This window comes from Sminthopsis crassicaudata, chromosome 3 (assembly GCF_048593235.1).
Source record: "Sminthopsis crassicaudata isolate SCR6 chromosome 3, ASM4859323v1, whole genome shotgun sequence".
In the NCBI taxonomy this organism is placed as follows: domain Eukaryota; kingdom Metazoa; phylum Chordata; class Mammalia; order Dasyuromorphia; family Dasyuridae; genus Sminthopsis; species Sminthopsis crassicaudata.
In genome coordinates, this window is record NC_133619.1 from 424,689,674 (window position 1) to 424,712,387 (window position 22,714).

The 22,714-nt window shown below is 36.1% G+C and overlaps 1 protein-coding gene across 2 annotated transcripts in view; it reads right to left on the reverse strand.

The window, feature by feature from the left end:
- Positions 1-22,714, reverse strand: part of ZNF804A (zinc finger protein 804A) — a 427,656-nt gene that overhangs the window by 343,832 nt on the left and 61,110 nt on the right. The window lies entirely within an intron of this gene.

A 22,714-nucleotide genomic window follows, 5' to 3' on the forward strand; every position in this document is an offset into this window, starting at 1 on the left:
AATTCAAAAACTTCTTGGAAGGTCAAGAGAAAAGGTCTGTAACAACTGAGTGAGAGGGAAGCAGAGTCCAGTGTGGGTTATGCCAACAAACTGCCCTAGCAAATCAAGAGTAGGGATTGAGAGCCACAGGATCAGCAGCAGCAGGAAAAGTTTTAAGAGTCCTCATGTCACAGATGATAATGAAGTCAAACTGATCAATAGATTACTAGGTTCTCTTTGCTAGCATTGGGGCAGGACTCTTGCTTTGCCAATAGTGAGCACCAGCACACCAGAGCTTATAACCACAGTATATCAAGAACACTCTCCACAGTTCCAGGTCAGAAATAGTGTTTGTGGTATCTCACAGACTAGAAAATAGACTAGGAAAGTCATAAATGCATCTCTCCTTAGGTCTTGTCAAGAAGAAATGAAAACTTATAGATATCTAGAAGTATCTCTGAAAGCAGCTACACAAAACTCCTGAAGATTAGGATAGTGCACCTCCACATTGGAAGCAGAATTCTATTTTAACAAAGAATTAAAAGTCAAATAATAAGCTGGAATAATGGGAAAAAAAAAAAAACAGAAAAAAATTCTGACCCTGGTATGGTGACAAGGAAAAGCAAAAGACACATTCAGAAGAAGATAATAAAATCAAAGCTCCTACATCTAAAGCCTCCAAGAAAAATATAAGGTAGTCTCTGGGCATGGAAAAGCTCAAAAAGGAGTTTGAAAATCAAGAAAAAAAAAGTAGAGGAAAAAATAAGAAAAGAAATGAGAGTGATGCAAGAAAATCATGAAAAATTAGTTTGGAGATGGAATGGGGGGAAGGGCAGCCACGTGGAATCCTTTCCTTCCCACCCTCCCTCTACACTGTGTTTCAACTGTTTTCTGTCAAATTGTAGCCACCTGGCTCTTGGCTAAAAGGAGCAAACTGATTTGTATAAATATAAAGTTATGATAAATATCAGTTTAGGATTTATCCAAAACTTTGGTTATTGGAGGTTATTGAAACTTGTTGTTAGAGGTTAAATTTCTTGGGTTTGTAGTTAATATGTCTCTGCATTTTTTTCCTCCTGTAATTGATTTCTATAATCAGGGCAATGGTCAATAAGAAACTGTTAATGCAATTCAATTATGTCATACCAATCTGGTTATATGTTATACCTGGTTATCTGTAATCAATATACCCTAAATACTTGAGCAAATAAGTATTAAGTCTGTTCATCTATAAGTTATTAGATATTGTGTCTGGATATTCAAGTTTTTGTTTGTTTGTTTGTTTGTTTGTTTGTTTTTTTAAGGTTTATAACTAATGAGAGGGCCACATCTTGCAGCAGTCCTTGTGGACCAGTCTTTCTATCTCAGACTGTTCTAACTTTTCTTTGTTATATTTATTTTTGTTTGGTCAAATTACAGATACTGACTTGCTTCTGGGACCTAGATTGAGCTTTGATTGTCAGCATACCACATTACACCTATCCCCCTCCCTGGACTGAGAATCTCTGTCCATCTTCAACAGGAAGCAGCTTTTGAGAAAACTATTGAATGAGATGAGGTGAGATCTTTCAAGACAGTTGTGAAAATCGAGTAAGGCTTCATCTACTTCAGAGTTCAAGTAGGCCTGAAGGACTCTGAAGTTCGAGCAAAGGGCATTGCCTTCCCCTCCTATAATATCATCTCCCTATTTCATCCAAATATGGGCAACTATGTACTTATTAGTCAAGTTCAATTTCATGGGTAGATCTCGCATTTAGAATGTAAGACTCTCAGCCAATGAGGATGAGAGTCAGTGGTGGGAGGGGGCATTTTGCGTTAGGGATTAAAGGTGCTGTCCTGCCCACAGGAGGTGCTTCCTCTCTTAGATTGTCTACTCGAAGGGTGGGACGCCCTTCTTGCGAGAATGTACAATAAACTTTGCTTTTCTCTAGAGCTCTCTCCAGCTTTTTTTTTATTAAATGGTGACCCCTCACCATTTCCGTACCACACAGTTTGGGGGCTCGTCCGGGATCCTTTACTCGGTGAGTAAGTGAACTCCTGGGTGCTAGTGGGGTGGCGCCCTGCCTTGATTTAGGCAGCCCGCCAGCATCCAGGGGCTTCTCCTTGCTCCCTGACGTAGAGTGGACCCGAAGTGGAGAAACTCAGAGAAAAGCAACGGAAACTCCACGGTGAAAATCCCAACCGGTTGGTGGAGGACAGATCAGTCAAGTAATTTGCTGCGCAGCAACCCAGTGGAGGTAAGCGTCCTGTGAAGCCCCTTGAGTCTAGTTATAGGTTCTGGAGGAAGCTGTAGACAGTAGACAGGAAGATAGCTAGGCCTTCCTGAGTGACTGAGTTAACTGGCAACGGTTAGCGTGTTTGGGCATTTAGGAGTCTGTTAAACTCCTTCCAAATTCAATGGGTGTGGCCTAGTCCCAGCCAGCCCTCGGGGAGAGAAATGAGAAAAATATCAGAAAATACCAGTAGATATTCCCTTGGGAGATAAATTAAGTAACTGGAACAAACTGCCAAAATATGAGGAAAAATAAAAAGCAAGAAAAAGATGATAAGGTATTGTTGTTTTGTTGCAGACTGGTGGTGCCAAAAGGATTAAATGGTACCTGAAGGGAAGGACCTGAGAGGATTTAATTCCATTAGCCCTTCCAGGGGCCTTTGGGCGGGGAGGAGAAATATGTCTTTTGAAGCAGGGATCGGATTGTTTCAGCTGACCAGAAATAGCTGTTAGTAGATCCCATTTGGGATCAGAAACCCTGTCCATGGGGAAGTATGTGGGATTGAGCCAGTGAAGATGGTGGCTTCCTTCCTTTTCCTCCCACGTGTCCTGACTGCAGCAGGGCCACATGGGCCGGGGGAAAGAAACCGCTATTTAGTGAAGTTCATTGTTTTAAATATGATAGCAAAGTAGTTTATATTATTGGGAATTTAAAACTGTGTTTGGGATTTTAAGTTAAAACATAGGTTTTTAAAACAAAATGCTGGTAGCTTACTTAGGGGAGGTTGTGGTTGTATCTCCCTACATAGATGGTATGTTTGCTGGAGGTATTGGGTAATTTGTAACTGAGCTATGCCTTAAGTATTTGTCAGCTCTGTTGGGCGTGTATTAAGTTTTATGAAATTTGGGTCAGTTACTTGCGAACATTGAACTGTAAAGTTTAAAAATATATACATATATATTTACTTAAAGACGGGACAGGAAAGATTGATTTGTAAAAGTAATTAATAGTTTAAATGGAGCTATGATATATTGGGTCAGGAAGCATGGTGGTGTGGGGGAAGGATGACCACGTGGAGAGGTCCCTCCTCCCATTAAGTATAGTGGGGTTTTTTGTTTGTTTGTTTGTTTTTAATAACTGCACCTCCTTGTTGATTTAGATATTAATTATTTCTACTGTTTAAAGGAACAGCCTACATTTATATGGTGTTAATAACTGAATGTTTTATTTTTATTTTTCAAGTCTATAACTGTTCTAAGGAGTTGGAACTGAAGTTTTCTAAAAGCACTTCATTTCTACTAAGATCTCATCTAACTAAAGCAAATTATTCAATGTTTATTTACATATGTGATAGTCTCCTTGTTTAAAGATTATTTTAATCTGATATGATAATTTGATAGGGTTATTTGCAAAAATTTTAATCCTTTTCAGAATGAAGAGAGTATTAATGTTAACTCTGAAAGATCTGAAAGTTTCTTTTCTGTGGAAACGGGATGGACAACATGAGATTTAGAATTTTTCTTGTATTGAGTATTTTGAAGGCAAAATAATCTGTAATTTTAAACCTAGAACCATCTACTTTATGAAAGAAACTGTATAATCTGTGAACTTCCTAGGATGAATCTTTACTGTCATTCTTGAGAACTAGATTCACCTGAAGCCTTGATTAATGATAATTGCTGTAGGAGATAAAATCTTTTGGGACTGAAGCTAATATTTACTTGGAGTTTTGAATTCAGGTATAACTGTTTGCATAGGTTGTTATAAACTCCACCATCTGGAGGTGGGATGGTTAAAAATTAGGACAGCTACCTGAAGTAAAACTGCCTTAAATCATGCCCCTGGTTTTTCCTCTTATGTTTGTAATCAGAGCCAAGTGGTCAGTGAAATATAGAGTGCTAGGACCACTCCCACTTTGCCTTTCTTTTTGAGACGAAGCTGGCAATCTCTGGAACCCCGATCCTAGACTCCTGACTATAGATCTATATTCAGATGCATTTTTCATGTTTTGCATGATCATGGTGGGGAAAGAATTTATATGGAAAGAACTTTTGACACTCAATCCCCTATTAAATATGCACAGAAAATGAAAGGAAGGGGTATTCAAGTTAGAACAATATTAAATCTAGAGTGCTGGGAGATGGCTCACAGATTCCAGAATGTTGAAACATGAGGCAATACTATTAGAAAAGAATGCTCCATAATCCAAGATCATAATTTTAATCCTGCTTCCTTTTTGTCCCCTGGAGAACAGAACTATTGCTGTATAAAACTGTATGACTATTGCTATTTTGGGAAATTTACTAGTCTGTTATGTATAATTTGATAATTTCTGTAAACGGGGGGGGGGGGGAAGGAAACTGAGATTTCAACTGCTCAGAAAATTGGGAAAAATTGATGTCTTATTTCAGTTCAGGCCGAATTGGAAACTACTTACTCTTTGCTTACCTCATCATTATGGTTCCCTGATGAAGGACTTCGAAAACTAGACATAATTTGGGTACTGAATGGAACTCTGGAAAAGGTAAAAGATTTTTTTCTTTTTGCAGTGGACATCCAGGATGCTTCTGGCCTGGATCGTTGTTATAGCTCTATGCTCAGGCAACAATTCTTTTAAGAATTGCTGCTATTGATGAAAAGTCTCCTTTTGTCTCGCTCTCTTGTCTCTACAGATAAGGGAGAGGCTGCAAAAAGTTGAAAAAGCTCTTTACCTGTCCACTATCTAGACACACCTGATTTTAGCAGATGCTGGGTTTGGAGAAGGCTGCAGAGACAAAAGGCCTTTTGCATCTCAAGGCTTTCTAACCAGACCTTAACCTTGCTTTCAAACCTTGCAATAAACATCTTTTTACTCATCTAGGTTTTCGGCCTGTAAATTCATTTACAGGGGACTCTAGCTGAAAATTTGCTAGACTATGATTGGCTGGCTTATGTTTTAACTTTGAATTATTGTCCTGACTCAGTCCTGCCTCAGTTTCCCTGCTTCTTAGTTCTGCAAACCTCCCCCCCCCCCCCCCCCCGCTGCCTCTTTATCAGAATACTTGATAAGACCTTATGTTTCAAAATAGCAGAATATCTCTCCCATTACAAGTTAATGGGAATCTCTTATCAAAACTTCTTGAATTCTCTTGAGTGGAATTAGACATTCTGTATATGATTGTATTTGCATTGCGTGTTTTTAAAAACAAACTGATTTGTATGAATAATGTTCACTTATGAAAGATCTACTTGGATATAAACTCATTGGGACAAATTCCTTATTGTTATCAACACAAGGTTATGATAAATATTTGTTTAGAATTTATGTATGGTTCTTCTAGTATGGTAAATGGGAAAAAGAAATGGGTTTGCTAGAACTTCCACTGTTACCAAGGGCAGTCTACCTGCCCATTGGGCTGCTCAAACTTGTGAATTGTATGCTTTAAATCAAGGGTTGAAATTATTGTGGGACCAGGATGGGACTATATATATATATATATATATATATATATATATATATATGCACACTGATTTGAGATATGCCTGGGGTGTGATGCATGGATTTGGAGGGATTTGGGAGAAAAGGGGGACTGGAAAACATTCTGGAATGTAGCAGTAATACATGTAAAGGGATATGAGATGGGAAGTTGTTTTAAGGTAAGGGGAAATAGATTAGCAGATGAGGAGGCCAAGGAAGCTGGAGACCAGGATATTTCTCGTATAATGGCCTTCATACCTGTACTTCCCCTAGTCTACCCTCTCCCAGTTTTACTCAGAAGGAAAAAGAGAAGGCCTCAACTCTCTGAGCAGTTGAGTACTCGGAAGGACGATGGCTCTTACCTGACGGCAGAGAGGTACTGACCAAAGCAAGTATGAGGCAAGTCCTTCAGCAACTGCACCAGGGCAGTCATTGGGATGTCCAAAACCTGTGTGATGCTATACTGACAAGGTATGTTTCCCCCGGCCTATATACTATGGCTCGACAACTGGTGGACGGTTGTCTTGTTTGTCGAAGGACTAACAGGGCTGCTCAACGCCAGCTTCCAAAAGGGGGACGACCTCCTGGAATCAGACCATTCCAAAGCATCCAGGTGGACTTTACTGAGCTGTCACCAGTGGGTCGCCTTAAGTTCTTGCTGGTCATAGTGGACCATCTGACCTCATGGGTGGAGGCATTCCCGTCAGACCGAGCAACTGCCTCGACAGTAAGTAAGGTCTTATTAGAACAAATTATTCCTAGATATGGAATAGTGGAGAGGATAGACTCGGATCAGGGAATACATTTTTCTGCCCAGGTATTGCAGAATCTGATTAGGGCCTTAGAAATCACTTGGGATCTCCATACTCCTTGACATCCTCCCTCTTCTGGGAAAGTAGAAAGGATGAACCAAGAAATAAAACGGCAGCTGACTAAGTTATCTTTAGAGACCCAACTACCTTGGACGAAATGCCTTCCTCTCGCTCTGGTTAGAATCAGGACCAAGCCGCGTAGAGATATTGGGCTTTCACCTTATGAATTATTGTATGGTCATCCTTTCCAGGCTTATCCTAAGGGAGACTGGGACCCTATTTTAGAAACTAAGGATTTGTTTGTTAAGAGATGTTAAATCATTGCTGGAACATTTGCAAGGACTTCAACAAAAAGGGCTAATAGCTCAGACTCCTCCTCTAGGTTTCCCTGTTCATAGAATTCAGGTTGGTGATTGGGTGCTGATCCGTTCCTGGAAGGACGAGAAGCTGACTCTGTGCTGGGACAGACCCTACCAAGTGATACTGACCTCAGATACTGTGATTTGCACCCAGGAACGAGGCTGGACACACCACACCAGGACAAAAGGACCTGTGGCGCCACCTTTATCAGAGTGGACAGTTGAAGACAGGGGAGACCTCAAATTACATTTGAGGAGGGGACCTCCACTGAATGGGAACACTGATTCTGAATCCAGTGCATTGTAACTGTATGACTTCTCTTTTCTTACTTTGGGTCTCTTTGCCTGTTTGTGATTTGATATATTTTCCTTTGGGAATTTCACCTTAACTTCACTGTGTTATAATAGTTGAACATTATGAGGCTCTCCCTAAGCTTTGGGTTTATCTATTTCCTTATGATAGCCATAGAAACTAGACCTTTACCTTCTAGAGATGAGAACCAATTTCTCCTGCTCATGCAGAATATAGGGAGAACATTTAACTTATCGAATTGTTGGATCTGTGGTGGATCCCAACAATTGAACCAATGGCCATGGGTACCTGTCCCCTTAAGCCCAGCCTGGATCCTTAGCAACAGATTCCAAATTCATAATGGGACCGGTTTCTGGAATTTAGAAGAGAAACATCAGTGGTCATTGACAGAAGATAGGAAAGGGAAATACTGCTTAAATCAGACAGGACAAGGTTTGAAGCTGGGAAATAGTGTATGTGAGTGGACCTATTCGAGAATAGACCTGAGGCCAAAGACAATTGACTGTACAAAAATGTCTAAATATTGGCGGGATACGGGGAGGAATCCTCAACTGAAGTGTGGGAAGGACTAGAAAGACTGTACCTTGGATGTTCTCCCAGAAATAGGAGAGCAGGGATATTGCTATCAACGAGTCACTACTGCTGAGTGTAATGAAGTAGAATGGGATGTATTAAGATGTATAAAAGAGAATAAGAGGAAAGGGAACATATACATTGGGTACAGTTACCAATGGGGTTGGTATAATGTCACCCCAGGGACACCCGGGCAACATGGGACTCTGTTTTCCACATTTTGGAGTACCTCTAATCTAACAGGCCAGTGGCCAGTTGCCAATTGTAGTTGGAGAAAAGAGCAAGGTTTATGGAAATGCCAGTATGACCCCTTTGTTACTGTGTTTAAGACTTGGGATGGAAATTGTTAAACTTGTATAACTATTGCTGTTATGTTTGAATGATTTTTAGTCTGTTATGTATATGTATAGGAATTTTGATTTGTGCTTGGGATTTATATATGAATGGTTATTTGATAATTCATTTCCATAAGAAAAAAAAAAGGAGGAAGACATAAGAAATTGGGAAAACTAGTGTATTTTCTTAGGCACTTCTGCCCTACCCCCTATCTCATTAGTTCAGATTGAATTGGACACCCTTAAATTTACTGGACTATGATTTGCTGGTTATGCTTTAACTTTGAAATCCCTTATTCTGTTGAATTGCCCTGGCAGACTCGATTTTTTCAGAAACAACCAGAAGTCAGACACCTGGCAGTATCTCTGATCTGTTTTTTCACTCCTGTAACCCCAGTTCCTTAATTAGTATTTCAGCATTCTCAAAACTTGCAACAGTTTGATATCAGACCTCTGAAAGTTTGGGGTTGCTTGTCTTGGTCTAACTGTGCATACACTGCTCAGAAATCTAGATCCTAGTAGCAGCTCTTGTTCCATTGAGGGGACAGGTGAAGCTACTCCAGGCCCCACTTTTCCCCCTAGGACTTGGGGTGCCCCTCTTAGGATGGGCAGCAAATTTAGGACTGTCTTGAGCCCTGCTGCTCTATAAGCAGAGGCTGTTAAGTGCACAAATGACCAAAGACCTAACTCACAATGAATTGTCTATATGCTCCCCAATTGCAAAGGACATGACAAGATTGAAATAAGGAGTTTTGTGTTTTGCTGATTAACTCTAGAGTTATCAGAGAGAGACTTGCCCTTGCCATAAGTCTTTGCATTGTTCTAGCTTTATTTTGTTTTTTATTTCGTCTATTTACTTCACTTAGGGGTTGGTCAAAATTGTGGTACTAAGACCTTCTAGAGGAAGGTAATTCAAATATTTGAATACTTAGAAGAGAGAGAGTGTGGAAAGGTGTGCTACAGTTCTCTTTTAATTGTCCTATTCACTTACTCGGCATCAAGTTATAACCATTCCCTTTAAATGTTAGGATAAAGGTTTTATATCTTAGGCCTTAGGCTATACTTATTCCCTCTTAATGTTTGATGGGATAAAGATCTTTATCCATTTTAAACATTATTAGAATATCAGGAGTTTCTCCAGTACCTCTCATTATATCATCCTGGGTGCCTCCCCCCCATTAAGACTTCCCCATCCAGGTACCTCCCCAATTATGGCATTGTTTTTGTTACTCTATTAAAAAATCCTGTATTCGATATTAAGTGCTAAATTCTTTGAGACTATAGTCTTGTTCAGCCCTGGGACCAACCATGGATCCATTGGTTCCAGTAAATCTCTCCATTTAATAAATTCTTTATTGAATAATCTCTAATCTCTGTCCTGCTCAGTTTCTTCAGCATTATAAAACAAAATAGTAAAGGCAGTATGGTAATAATGTTTTATGTGTATATACAGTTTCACAGGTTTTCAAAAGGTTTTTATTACACATATTTAATATTTCATATATATAAATATATGAATTGCAAGGGAGGGGGGTTGTTATCTCTATGTTGTAGGCCTGAAATTCAGGAATATTGTGTGCTTTCTAGAGTGACATATATAGGAGTTGGAAGACCTCAGATTAACAATTTCTAACTCTTGGTCTAATGTGAATGACATTATTCCAATGATTTCAAGCTAATTCTTTTACCTGGAAGCAGAGGTGGAGGGCAACAGAGGGAGCAGAAATAATGGAATTCAATGAGAAGTGATTTGAACTTAAAATAAGTCATGTCAAATTCAGTGGCCCATAAAATTAATCACTTTCATTTCCACGAATAATCTTTTGTGATTTATTCTTAATATTTTTAAATTTATTTTTTAATTTCTCACTCAGGCCACTTAAAAAAATAAAACATCTGAATACGAGAATTTTTATTACAAATATGAGTTAATTCAATTTTCACAGCAAGAAAAATGGAATGAGGAAAGTGATAAAATTTTGGAAATGAGAAGTAAGAAAACACATTTTTATTTATTTTATAATTGATTTCAAGTGGATTTTATATTTTAAGTGAAAAATTCTTCCTAATCATGTCAAAGTTCCAGGAGAAATATTAAGTATTGAGAAATGGTATATAATCTATAAAATATATCCCCTAGAAATGTGATACAATGATGAAACACTGTATTGTGGTGGGTAAATGTTATATTTAAAGTCACAAAATACTGATTTTTTTCTTTCTCTTTGTTACCTGGGTGACCTTGAACAAATAATTCTACCTTTCTGATTCTCAGTTTCCTCATCTATAAAACAAAGAATTAAAATAGATAATCTGTAAAATCTCCTCTACTTCCATAGACTTTTACTTTCCTGTATTTAAAGCTAGGATCAAAAATCAAATTCATTCATTGGGAAAGAATAAAGTTAAAAGGTAAACAGTAATCCAAAAGTTTGGTATTGTTGACATGTAACTATATTCAGAAAATAAATATTAATTTTCAAATTATAAGATTACATGAAATTGAATGAAAAGAACGTCTTATTATTGTGCAGATTTCAGTACAGTTATAAATTGATACATATGTGTAACGTGCTCTCCTGGCAGTTACAATTACTAGTCTGTCCTAGACCCACCAGAGTACCTTTGACCACTGTCCTTTGCAGTGTGAGCTCTACCCGGCTCGCCTCCTCTGAGGCCTTCTAAGGTCTCTGGCCACAATCTCTTGAATCTATAGCTTAATAACTGGTAGCATGCTCAAGAACAACCACGTGTAATCTTAAAAGCCTTTATTATACCTACTCACATAATGCCCTAGCTGATGCCCTGACTTGTTGGTTCCCGAGTGAACACCTGGTCAGAAGACCCACGTGTTCACTACCAAAATCCTTACCTCTTTCGGCTCCCCATCTTGGCTTGGTCACCCAGGCTAGGAGCCAGGGTGAACAGCACGAGGTTAAAGAGGGCGGTTGCTGCCTGCAGTGGGCTTATATAGGGCCTGTGAGGTCACACACACAGCCAATCAGCGAGAGAGTCACCCATTACAAAACTATCTCAATATGGCCAGGATCCCGCCCAAGGGCAGTCCTAATATCCACAGAAATTACTTCTGGGCCTCAATCCCGATGCACTGTGTCCGCCCATTTAAAGGGCCCTTACAATTCCCTTTCTCTTGTTTTGCGGGAACCGCACATCTCATCAAGCTAAACTTTTAGCACCAGCTATAGTTCACTTGATCCATGAGATGACAGTGTGTTATGCCCAAGGAGGTACAAAGCAGCAAATCAGTAAACAGAAGTATGACAATGAGAACCAGGCTCAACAGTGGCCCAAGTGTTCAACCCATTCATCAAAGTCATACTCGAGATAATAGGCCAAAGAGATTGGATGCCAATGAGGTAGGATGTCAACACTGAGGTGGGAAGTCAACAAGGTAAAACATCACAATTCTAGTTAACAAATATCAGTAGGTAGGTTGTCACAATTCTAGTTACATTTATCACAGTTCTAGACCAATTCTAGTTTCTTACAATTTTCTGTTGCACTTTTCACACTCCTAGAACAATTCTAGCTTATCACAATTCTCTATTGCACTTTTCACAATTCTAGAACAATTCTAGCTTATCACAATTCTCAATTGCACTTTTCACAATTCTAGAACAATTCTAGCTTATCACAATTCTCTATTGCACTTTTCACAATTCTAGAACAATTCTAGCTTATCACAATTCACTATTGCACTTTTCACAATTCTAGAACAATTCTAGTTTCACAGGTGCACATAAGCAAAGTCATGTCCAGTAACATTGTCTCAATAACAATGGCAGGTGGGTGCGTTGGTTTTTCACCCACTAATTTAAAAGCATAGTCCTTCAATAGAAAGCATAGGGCAAAGCCTCTTCCCAGGCCACCATATGGCAAGTGGCCACGGGAGAAGCAAGCAGGCCCATTGTCCATTTACAGTCTTTATATTGCGTATCACCCAAAACAGTCCATTTCAGCTGCAACACTGGAACTGTGTCTGGTGTCTCTGGTCACGGTCAGGAGGGGCATCACTGCCATCAGCGTCTGAAGGGCTGCTGACATCTGGCTGGTCTCTCAAACAAGAGAAAGGGAATTGTAAGGGCCCTTTAAAGGGGCGGACACAGTGCATCGGGATTGAGGCCCAGAAGTAATTTCTGTGGATATTAGGACTGCCCTTGGGCGGGATCCTGGCCATATTGAAATAGTTTTGTAATGGGTGACTCTCTCGCTGATTGGCTGTGTGTGTGACCTCACAGGCCCTATATAAGCCCACTGCAGGCAGCAACCGCCCTCTTTAACCTCGTGCTGTTCACCCTGGCTCCTAGCCTGGGTGGCCAAGCCAAGATGGATAGCCGAAAGAGGTAAGGGTTTTGGTAGTGAACACATGGGTCTTCTGACCAGGTGTTCACTAGGGAACCAACAAGTCAGGGCATCAGCTAGGGCATTATGTGAGTAGGTATAATAAAGGCTTTTAAGATTACATGTGGTTGTTCTTGAGTGCGCTACCGGTTATTAAGCTATAGATTCAAGAGATTGTGGCCAGAGACCTTAGAAGGCCTCAGAGGAGGCGAGCCGGGTAGAGCTCACACTGCAAAGGACAGTGGTCAAAGGTACTCTGGTGGGTCTAGGACAGAGTAGTAATTGTAACTGCCAGGAGAGCACGTTACACATATGTACATATGTATTGTACATTTTGTGTGAGTAGAATTTTAATGTGTAAGACAGGGAGAGTTTTAATTTTGTTGTTTTAACCTCTACAACTAGCACATTATTATGTTGCAAATAATATAAACTTAATAGATGTTTACTAAATTGAATTGAATTCATCTTTATTGAAAGCCAGAAAATATATTTTTTTTCAAATATTTTATCTATTCATCTACTAAAATTCTCAGTGCTAGAGAATCTAAGTTTTTGGAAGGAATAATTTGGTAATAATACTCAAAAGCATAACTAAGTATATTTATTACATATTATCAGCTTTTTTCACTTCTTAACTTTCTTGTAAAATAGTATCAAAAAGGTGGGGGTGCAAGGAGGGTTGTGAAGGCAAAGTGATTAATATGTTGTAAAAACAAATTATTTTCACAGAGAGAAAATTATATGATAAGAGTACTTGTTGAAGTAGATATTAGGGATGGCCATTTGAAAATAATGTTAGGCTAATGGATTAAAAAAAAAACAAATTAGAGAGGAAAGCATATGGCAAATGTCGTTTAAATGTCATAATGAGGCTCAGCTTAGATATTTTCATTCCTGATATAATGTAGGAATAGTTAGAAATCATCCCCTAAGAGTATTTATTCAATATACTTTTATAAGCCCCCCGGGGGCAGCTAGGTGGTGCAGTGGATAGAGCACCAGCCCTGAATTCAAGAGGACCTGAGTTCAAATTTAGTCTCAGACATTTAATACTTCCTAGCTGTGTGACCTTGGGCAAGTCACTTAACTCCAGCCTGAAGGAAAAAAAAATAAGCCTCCCCAAATTGAATCTACCCATAAGTGTACTAGGAGTAACACTGAAAATATTACGATATCTTTATATGCAAGCCAATGTGCCTTTACACTGAACTGTAGTGTATGGGCTTGGCCCCTATAAGAAAGATATGATAAGTCTAGAGTTGATTTAGAAAAAAAAAAAAAAAAAAAAAAAAGATGCAGCATATTTAGTTGAAATGTAAATTGGAAGAATGTGGTGAATTTAAGATGAATTCCTCCTTGTTTCCTAAATTTCAAAATTAGAATGAGGACAATCTAGGTGAAATTTGAGGGAGGTAAATTGAGGACAAATAAAGTACTTCATACAGTAATGGAATTCATTGTCCCTTGAGATAGTAACAGTAGAAAATGAAAATGTATTCAAAGAGTATTTTGGGGGAAGTGAAAAGTAGACTCACAAATAGCTACTAGAAGAAATTATAATTTACTTGACTTTTATGACTGAGATCACAGAGACTGGCCCCATATTTCAAGGAATGCCCTTTTGGTCCATTATTGTATTGTTGCCTTTCTTGGCAACAGAATCCCATTTTCAATCGACCATTGATTTAACCCAATACAGCAAAGTCTGTATTTTTGCCTTTTATTTGAATCTGTCTTATGGTAGACATGATTTGAATATATCCATATGTGCATATGATTGTTGATATGTCTTATTATTTATATTGTGTATGTGTATGCTTATGCAGAAGTAGGAAGGCCCAAGAAATAGGGTAAGAAATAAGGGTCAAACATTGCCCAGAAAGAACATCCTCAGAAGCAGAAAAAGCACTTGTCTTCTAAACAGACTGAAGTATGATAGTTGAAAAAAGATTATTAGACTTGGCAGTTAAGAAATTATCAGTAACTTTGGTTAAATTAGATTCACTTAAAAAACAAACTCAAAAAGTAGATTATGGTGGGTTTAGGAAAAAACGAGAGAAAAGGAATGGAGGAACTAATTTTAGATGTATTTGTTTCAATGAGTTTAGCTCATGAAGAGAGAAAAACATAAGGGTCATAGCCAAACCTGATCATAGGATTTCAAAAGTAACTCCAAAAGTTAAACTCTTTCCACTGACCCTCAAGAAACAGAAATATACTTTATGTATAGTGGAACTCTAAGAACTCAAATTTCTTCTAGCTTTTGAGCTATTAAAACTTTCATAAAATCTCTGTGTGTGTGTGTGTGTGTGTGTGTGTGTGTGTGTGTGTTGTGTGGGGCACACATGTGTATGTATGTCTTTGTCTGTGTCTGAATCATAAGTATCATAAGTCCAATGTCCAGCAAAAACACTTAGGCACCTGTTGATATAAATCATCTCTACTCAAATTTCTCCTATAAAAAGAAACATAATAATTAAGTAGGAAAAATAACATTCTAACATAGATTTGGAATTATGTAGCATTGATTTAGCTCCAATTCATAAATTCTCTTCACTGTTATAAAGAATATTTAGACTTTATTGTTTCTTTATATTCATGGTTCTTATGAAGCAAAACTGAAACAGGTATGTACAAAATATTGACTGATATCTTAATGTATGGGTTAGTAATTGCTCTGTTCTCTCCATAATCATTTAGTTGAATTCAGTAAGTTCATATTTAATAGTGACTGTATTTATCTTTGTTTAAGGCACTGTGGGAGATAAAAGAGAAATATAAAACAATGATACTACCTTCATGAAATTTACCATTTTATTCAGAAGCTAAGGCACAAAAAAGGTAATGGAATGACACTAGTAAGTGCAGACAATAAAGCTATAAATATTCTTTGGAAACAATATGTCTTAGTATGGTCAGATCAAGTTCATGGAGGAACTCAGACTTGAATAGTCTTTGAGAGATGAAAAGAGAATAAATCAGGAGCACTTCACATGGGAAGACTAGATGGGAAAATTATAATAAGCAGAGTCTCAAAAGGGAAATTGATCAGCAAAGACACCATAATGAATGGAGTATTCACATTGGGAATAATGAAAGATAATTACTATTAGATAGATGTAATAATAACTTGTATTCTTGTAAAGATTTATGGTAGTATTGAAAAGTGTTTTATATGTGTTTTTTTTTAATTTAATACTCACAAAAATGTAAAAAAAGCTGTTATTATTCTCCTTTTATAGGGGAAGAAATTGAGGTTAAGTGGCATGACCAGGGTCAGTAAGTACAGAATCATTAAGGAGCTGAGTGATGATTTAAACTCAAATATTGAGTATTGCAAATTCAGTGCTCTATCCATTAATCCTATCTCTCACCTTCTAATGACATGATGAAAAAATAGAAACTAAGGGGCAATTAATCAGACAATAAAGATCATAGCATTTTGTTTTGCAACTCTCTGTTTCACTTATGTAATAATGCAGGTTTACAAATTTCTTATTTTTTGTCATTTTGTTTCTAATCTACAACTCTGCAAGGGCAAAGACCTATGATTTATTTGAACTTTGTATATTTCTCAGGACCTCAGATATGGAAAATGCTTAATAAATCATTATTCTATTGTATTACTTTTAATGTATCTCTCTTTTTGTTTCCCACATTGATGATTAGAGGAGGCAGGATCAAATACATTTAATGAAGGGATTTTATGCAAAATATATGTATATATATATATATATATATATATATATATATAATATGTGAAAGATCCACTTAAGGGCTAATATTCATCAAATCTGATAACCTTCTTAATGATGAAGCCATTAATATAAACAATAACATTTAGCAGTTCTGTCAGAAATGCTAATTATTACTGAAAAAATGTTTGGACTTAAATTCTAAAGAAACCTCATTGAATGGTGTTTGAAATATTTTCCAAACTATAAAATCTTTCCAAAGTATTAAAATATTCTTGAAAAAATTCAACCCAAGTGTACATATCACTTGTTATATCTCACAGGATATCTATAAAGAGTTGAATTTAAATGAAAGCTACATCATCCTAAAATAAAATAATTTCATATATTTTGGTTTCTTAAAGTAGATATTTACAATAATTGTGAAATGCATATATTTTAATAAGGTATTCTTAATATAATTTCTAACAAAATCAAGATATTTTAAGTTACTCTATTGCTTGTTACTTGTTTGAAGATTTACCTTAAATTATGAATCTCACTCTTATACATTCTGGAGGATTGATGAATTCCAGACTTAGAGCAATAGAAAGGGAGGAAGAAGGATAGGGAGAGGGCATTTATTTAATGCTAACCATGAAAACAAAAAGAGATCAAGACAAATCATGGCCTCAAAGCATATCTATCTGGGTGGGAGATAAAGAGTAAAGACCAGAGTAGAGTCAGAATTATCTGAAAATGGCCAGAAAGTAAAATGAAAGCCTTGATTTAGGCAAGAAAGTCTACTTGTTAGAACCCAAAATGGATCCCAAGCTGTTATTCATGCTTGGGTGAGGAAAACAAAGATGAAGGCAAGAGTGAATACAATATGATATAGACAGAGCCAAGCAGATAAAATTATATAGTTTGAATATTAATATATTGAATATTAGAGTATTAATATATTGAATATCAGAGCAATGTGATACTGTGGGTAGAAATTTAGCCTCAGAACTGAAAGTTCTTTCTATGACATGGTGGCCCTGGGCAAATTACTTAATCTCTCAGTTACTTAGGAAATGAATTATAAGAGTGAAAAAGAGCTGATACACACAGGTAAGATAATCTCTTATACTTTATATAGGAAAATGGGAGTCTCCAGAGTCAATGAAATCACAAATCTGTCCCTCTATTTTGAATAAAATAGAATAATAGCATCTAGTAGTTGCATATTTATGTCTGTATGCAAGCACATAAACATACATATGTACACATACCCATAGACACACAAATACACACACACACATACATATGCACACACTTTTCCAATAGTATCAGAAAAGGATTAGAATAAACCATTCTAAATTTATAGGCATTTTCATCTTAGACTATTTCCCAATGGGAATTATCCTGAGATCAGTGTTAAAATATACTCTTGAGTGAACAAAACTAAGTCTCCTGACTAAATTGTCACCCCAGGAAAGAAAAAAAAAGAAAAAAAAACTTCATAAAATAATTTGCAACTGCTCTATTCTTTGTGTAGCATATAATTATTTCAAGTTCTAAAAGAACCACCTACGGCAGGTGAAAATTAGCCTCTTAAATAATAATAATAAAAAAAATCCCCTTAGTTCTAAAAGTAGTTCTTATTTTTAACCTCACAATGTTCTGCAATTAAAACATAAGACGAGACAATTGAATGACTGGCAAGATAAAGAATTGATAACATTTCAGACAACACTGAAATTGCCTAGTCAAATCATACTCAAGCATTTTAAAAATAATCTACACATCATTTATAGAAGCTAGGAACTGAATTTGAAGAGAATTTTAAATGAAATGTGTAGAATGATGCCAGAATGAAGTATCCTTTGGACATTCTATTCTATAAGAATTCTATCCTACTGAAAATGTGTCACATTTTCATAAGACATATTTCCTAGGTATTCCAAGATTCTTAACATTCCAGATATAGTAATGTATTAATTAAAATTTGGCTATTGTTTGTCCAATAAGTAAAATTTCTTCATGAATATGAAAGTGATCTGAAGTGAGCAGAGAAATAAGTTGATAGTAGCAGATGCTAGAATGGATTTAGCTGCCAATAGCATCCTCTCTCCATATGGAGTTTTTGAGGAAAGGGGAGCAAAAGAATTTAAAATGGAGGACAGTAAGAATGTTGACAACTTGATCTTCTCTACTCATAGTTACCCATATAGTTCAAGTTTTCATTATCCTTTGGCTGAATTGTCTCAATAGCCTTTCTACCACATTCATTTCCTCTATAATCCATTCATCTCACAAAGGCAGTTATCCTAAAGAACTGGAATAGTCATGCTACCCTCTTTATAAAAAACCCTCCCATATTTGCCTATAGAAAATATAAATATCTTAATCTAGTATGTAAAGTTACCTAACTGACCTGTGCAGCCTTACTTCAAAACACTATTTCTCAAAGATTCTACATTCCAGTCAAATTTGTCCCAATCTTACCCACAATCCAATTGCTGTGCATACTCACAAACTGTCCCCTATACTTGAAGTCCATGTCTTCATTTTACTTTTCAACTAGTATGTTTGCCTTTCTTCAGCACTTAGCATAGTTATAGTTGTTGACGCAGTGAATTTTTTTACATGTCCCTTGATTGATAGAGTTCAGTGTCCCATATAAAAATAAAATGATAAATAGAAGATAAATTGGTCTACTTTTATAGAGAGAATATTCTGAGAGTTCATTATACTAATGAAGTGTTATGCTAAAGGAATAACAGTAAAATCTTACTTTGTAGTCATAAAGAGTGTGAGGACATATCTACATATTTGCCCTTTGCCTTTGTAGTGTTCTTCATTTTTATGGACTGATTTGGATGGAAAGCATCATGGGTATATGTGTCAGATTTGGAAATGATACAAATATGATACATACATGATGAATATATCAGAAACCAAAAAAGGCTCCAAAATGCTAAGATAAATTGAACTTAATCAAGATAAAATATAATGATAAATGTTAAATTGTACTTCCCAAGTTGAAAGCTTAAAAAAAAAGTTGGCATAAAAAAAAAGATTCAGGATATTTTAGTGGATTAAAAATTAAATATAAATTAATGCCTTAACTTTAGTTAACCTTACACTATATTACTAAGTATTTTGTTCTGAATGAGGAAGATGATGATTCAGATACCCTCTGCTTTAGTCAGATAAAGACTGCAGAGTATTGTGTTTATAGTCTGATATTATTGTTTGGCAAGTACATTGACAAACACAGGGTTGATTCAGTGGCCTGCATCCATAATAATAAGGAGAAAACAGATTATAACATATAAAGATTATTGGAAGGAACTGAGGCAGTTCCTTCCTTATAGGGAAAAAAAAAGGAAAGAAAGAAATAGTAGGGATATAGCTGTCTCCAAGTATATGAAAGATGTCATGTGGTGGGAGGTGGGGGAAGAGGGGGGAGACAGAGAAGCATTTAAAAGTAGTCTTCTTGCCTCACAGAGAGGAAAAGGGAACAACATATGGAAGTTTCAAAGAAGCATAAGTTAGCTAGATATGTGGGAAAGACTTCCCAAAACTTAAGGCTAGCTATAATCTGGAGATAGTAAGTTTCACATCACTAAAAGCAAAGACCATAATCACAATGTTTCATTTAGAAACATATACTTCAGATGCCTTCAGATTCCACAATGAAACAGTACATTTCCATTGCCCAGTTGTGTCAAATCAAAAAATACTTTTGGAAAATAATGTGTACTCCTAATGTAGAAGTGAATATAATTATGTACTAAAAGAAGAAAGGAAGGGACATGTTTAGTATGATATAGTGGACTTTTAAATACCAAAGAGTATTCTTCCAGTGAGATTCTTCATTTCAAAAGACTTCCTGCACACTCATTTTCATGACCTAATGTGTGAGGGCATAGAATAGGATGAGAGAAGAAGGCTTGCTGAGTAGCAACATAGATCTTCTTATGTAAGATGAAAGTGTATTTGATTATGTAACCAGATAACTTTTATGATGATTCATACTCTCCCTCTCTAACTTGACCGTACTTACATGATTGATAGATAGCAACTCCTGTTCTGGGCTTCTGTCTCCACCTGGTGGTCAATACTGGAGACTCTGATTGATATAAATCAGTCTCTCAAGACCTCAGCTCTTTACCTGTGTGGTAGAGACTGTCTATGAAATGTTTCTCCCAGTTCTTCTTGTTATCAAATGGAAACATTGAATTAACTATTGAAAATTCTTTGCTTATTGGTACAGAACCATCCTTTACAACCTCTTTACATTTCCTTCTTTCATTTCTATTTATTTTCTTTGTGAATAAAAAACAAAAAAAAACTATAGCTGAATTTTTAAAGTTAGTGTTGGTGACACACTTAAATCAAAGAAGATGGAAACCTAAATTTTGAAGTGAAATTTTGCATAACAAATTCAAAATGTTTACTTATAATGCTCTTGAAATTCACAGAAAATAGAATGAGCAAACATTCAAAGAAAATAATTTAACTATTTAAATGAAGAAAACAATAAGAACTTATTGAACATTTTCAATAAAACATTGCACAAAGTGCTATAAATACAAAAACAAGACAAAAATGTTCTACTTCTTATATTCTATTCAACACAAATAAAGAACAACAAAACTCCAATTAAATACAATGGATAATCTTCATACTATCTATTAAAATTCAAAGGAACATTTTTTCTTTCTTTTATGAAATGGCAATTAAAGAACTTTAAGCTTGCATATATTACCTGTGGTAAAAACCTATGTACTTTGGTTTACCTGGACATATGGTCTGTGGTTTGTGTGTGGGGGGGTACTATTTAAGTTTATAAGTTCTTAAAACAAGATTTATCGAGTTAAAAAAAATTCTAACACATATGTGTGTGTTTATAAGTGTGTATGCTCACACATATATTTATATACACATATGCACATATGCATACATAATATTAATGATGTAATTATGATATATGTTAGATATACATATATACATGCATATGTATATTTATGTATCTTTTAGCTTTTAAAGTCCCTCACAAACTGGTCTTAACTAATCTTTCCTCCTTGCTACCCAGAATAAGGATCCTAGTGTCATTCTCAACTCCTCACTCTCTTTGACCTACCATATTCCAATCTATTGTAATTGCCTACTAGTTGATCTCCTTGCCTCATATGTTGATACATTCATCTATCCTCCACTCAACTGTCAAATTAATTTTCCTTTCCAAAGGGCAAATCTAACCACATTATCTTTCTCCTTTACCACACATTCAATAAACTTAAATGACCTTTTATAACTCCTCAAGGTAAAGTATAAAATTCTCTGGTCCTTCACAACCTGGATCCCTCCAACATTTTCAGTCTTCATATATCTATTCCCCACCTCAGCCTGCAAACCAATAACACTTGCATCTTGCTTTGTTGGCAAACAAGATCCTCTGTCTCTATACTTTAAACATTTCCACTGATTATCCACTGACAAAAAATTGGGTTTCTCTTTACTTCAATATAAATAAATAAATAAATAAATAATATCTTATTATCACATGGTAGCCATTCTAGGATCTTGAAGCTTGTTCCAATAGTGCATACTTCCTAAATCGATTGAGGGGTCAAGTCTTTGGTACTAGAAAAATCTGTTGGGGTATGGGGGGGGAATTTGTCAATGATAATATGCTATATAATTAATAACTAAGGATCAACCCAGTAAATTCAAAAAGATTTATCACCAGATTAGTTTCAATGTAATGAATATTTTGACCTCTTCAACTCTCAAATCCCCTCTAAGCATAGAAGGCTCCATACCAATATAGATTTAGATTCTTGAAATGAAATATTTTTATTTTTCACTATTTAGAAGTAGGATTTTTTTTCAATGTAAGAAATTCCTGACGAAGCTACATCCTTTGCCAATGCAAATCTGCAATTTTTCTTTAGCTCTTTTAGTATAGATTTTAAAAGACATTTCCTTTGCTATTGTAGAAAGATGTCTGATGCACTGAGAAGTTAAGGTACCAACCTTGGATCAAGCATCTATTATGGGTCAGAGTTGAACCTTGAACAGAGATCTTCTTGATTCTGAAGTCAAATCTGAATCCACAAGAACATTTACTTATAAGATTGTTAATTCCACTGTTATTACCACATGGTATTACTCAAAATTCCCACATAATAGGAAAAGTAAAAGGAACTGAACAAGTGCCTACTATGTGTCATATGATAAGTATATTACAATTATGATCTCATTTGACCCTCACAACAACTCTGGAAGGCAAATTATCCCCATTCTTTAGATATAGAAACTGAAGCAGATAAAAGTTATGTAGTGTGACCATAGTCCTAGGGGGGAAAAAAAAAACTGCCTATATACATTGCTTTTACTCTTCTCTTCTTATTAATTTATAAACCATGTATTATCTGATTTTGGATCCCACTACTGGAATAAATCTACTTTTTCTAAGGTTATCAATGAGCTTTTCATTGATATTAACCTTTTTGATGTCTGTAGCTGTGGAATTTTAAATATCTTCTCAACTTTGACATATTCTATCTGAGTTCCTATGATGGTACTCTCATTTGATTTACCCCTCACCTATCTGATTGTTCTCTCTAAATCTCTT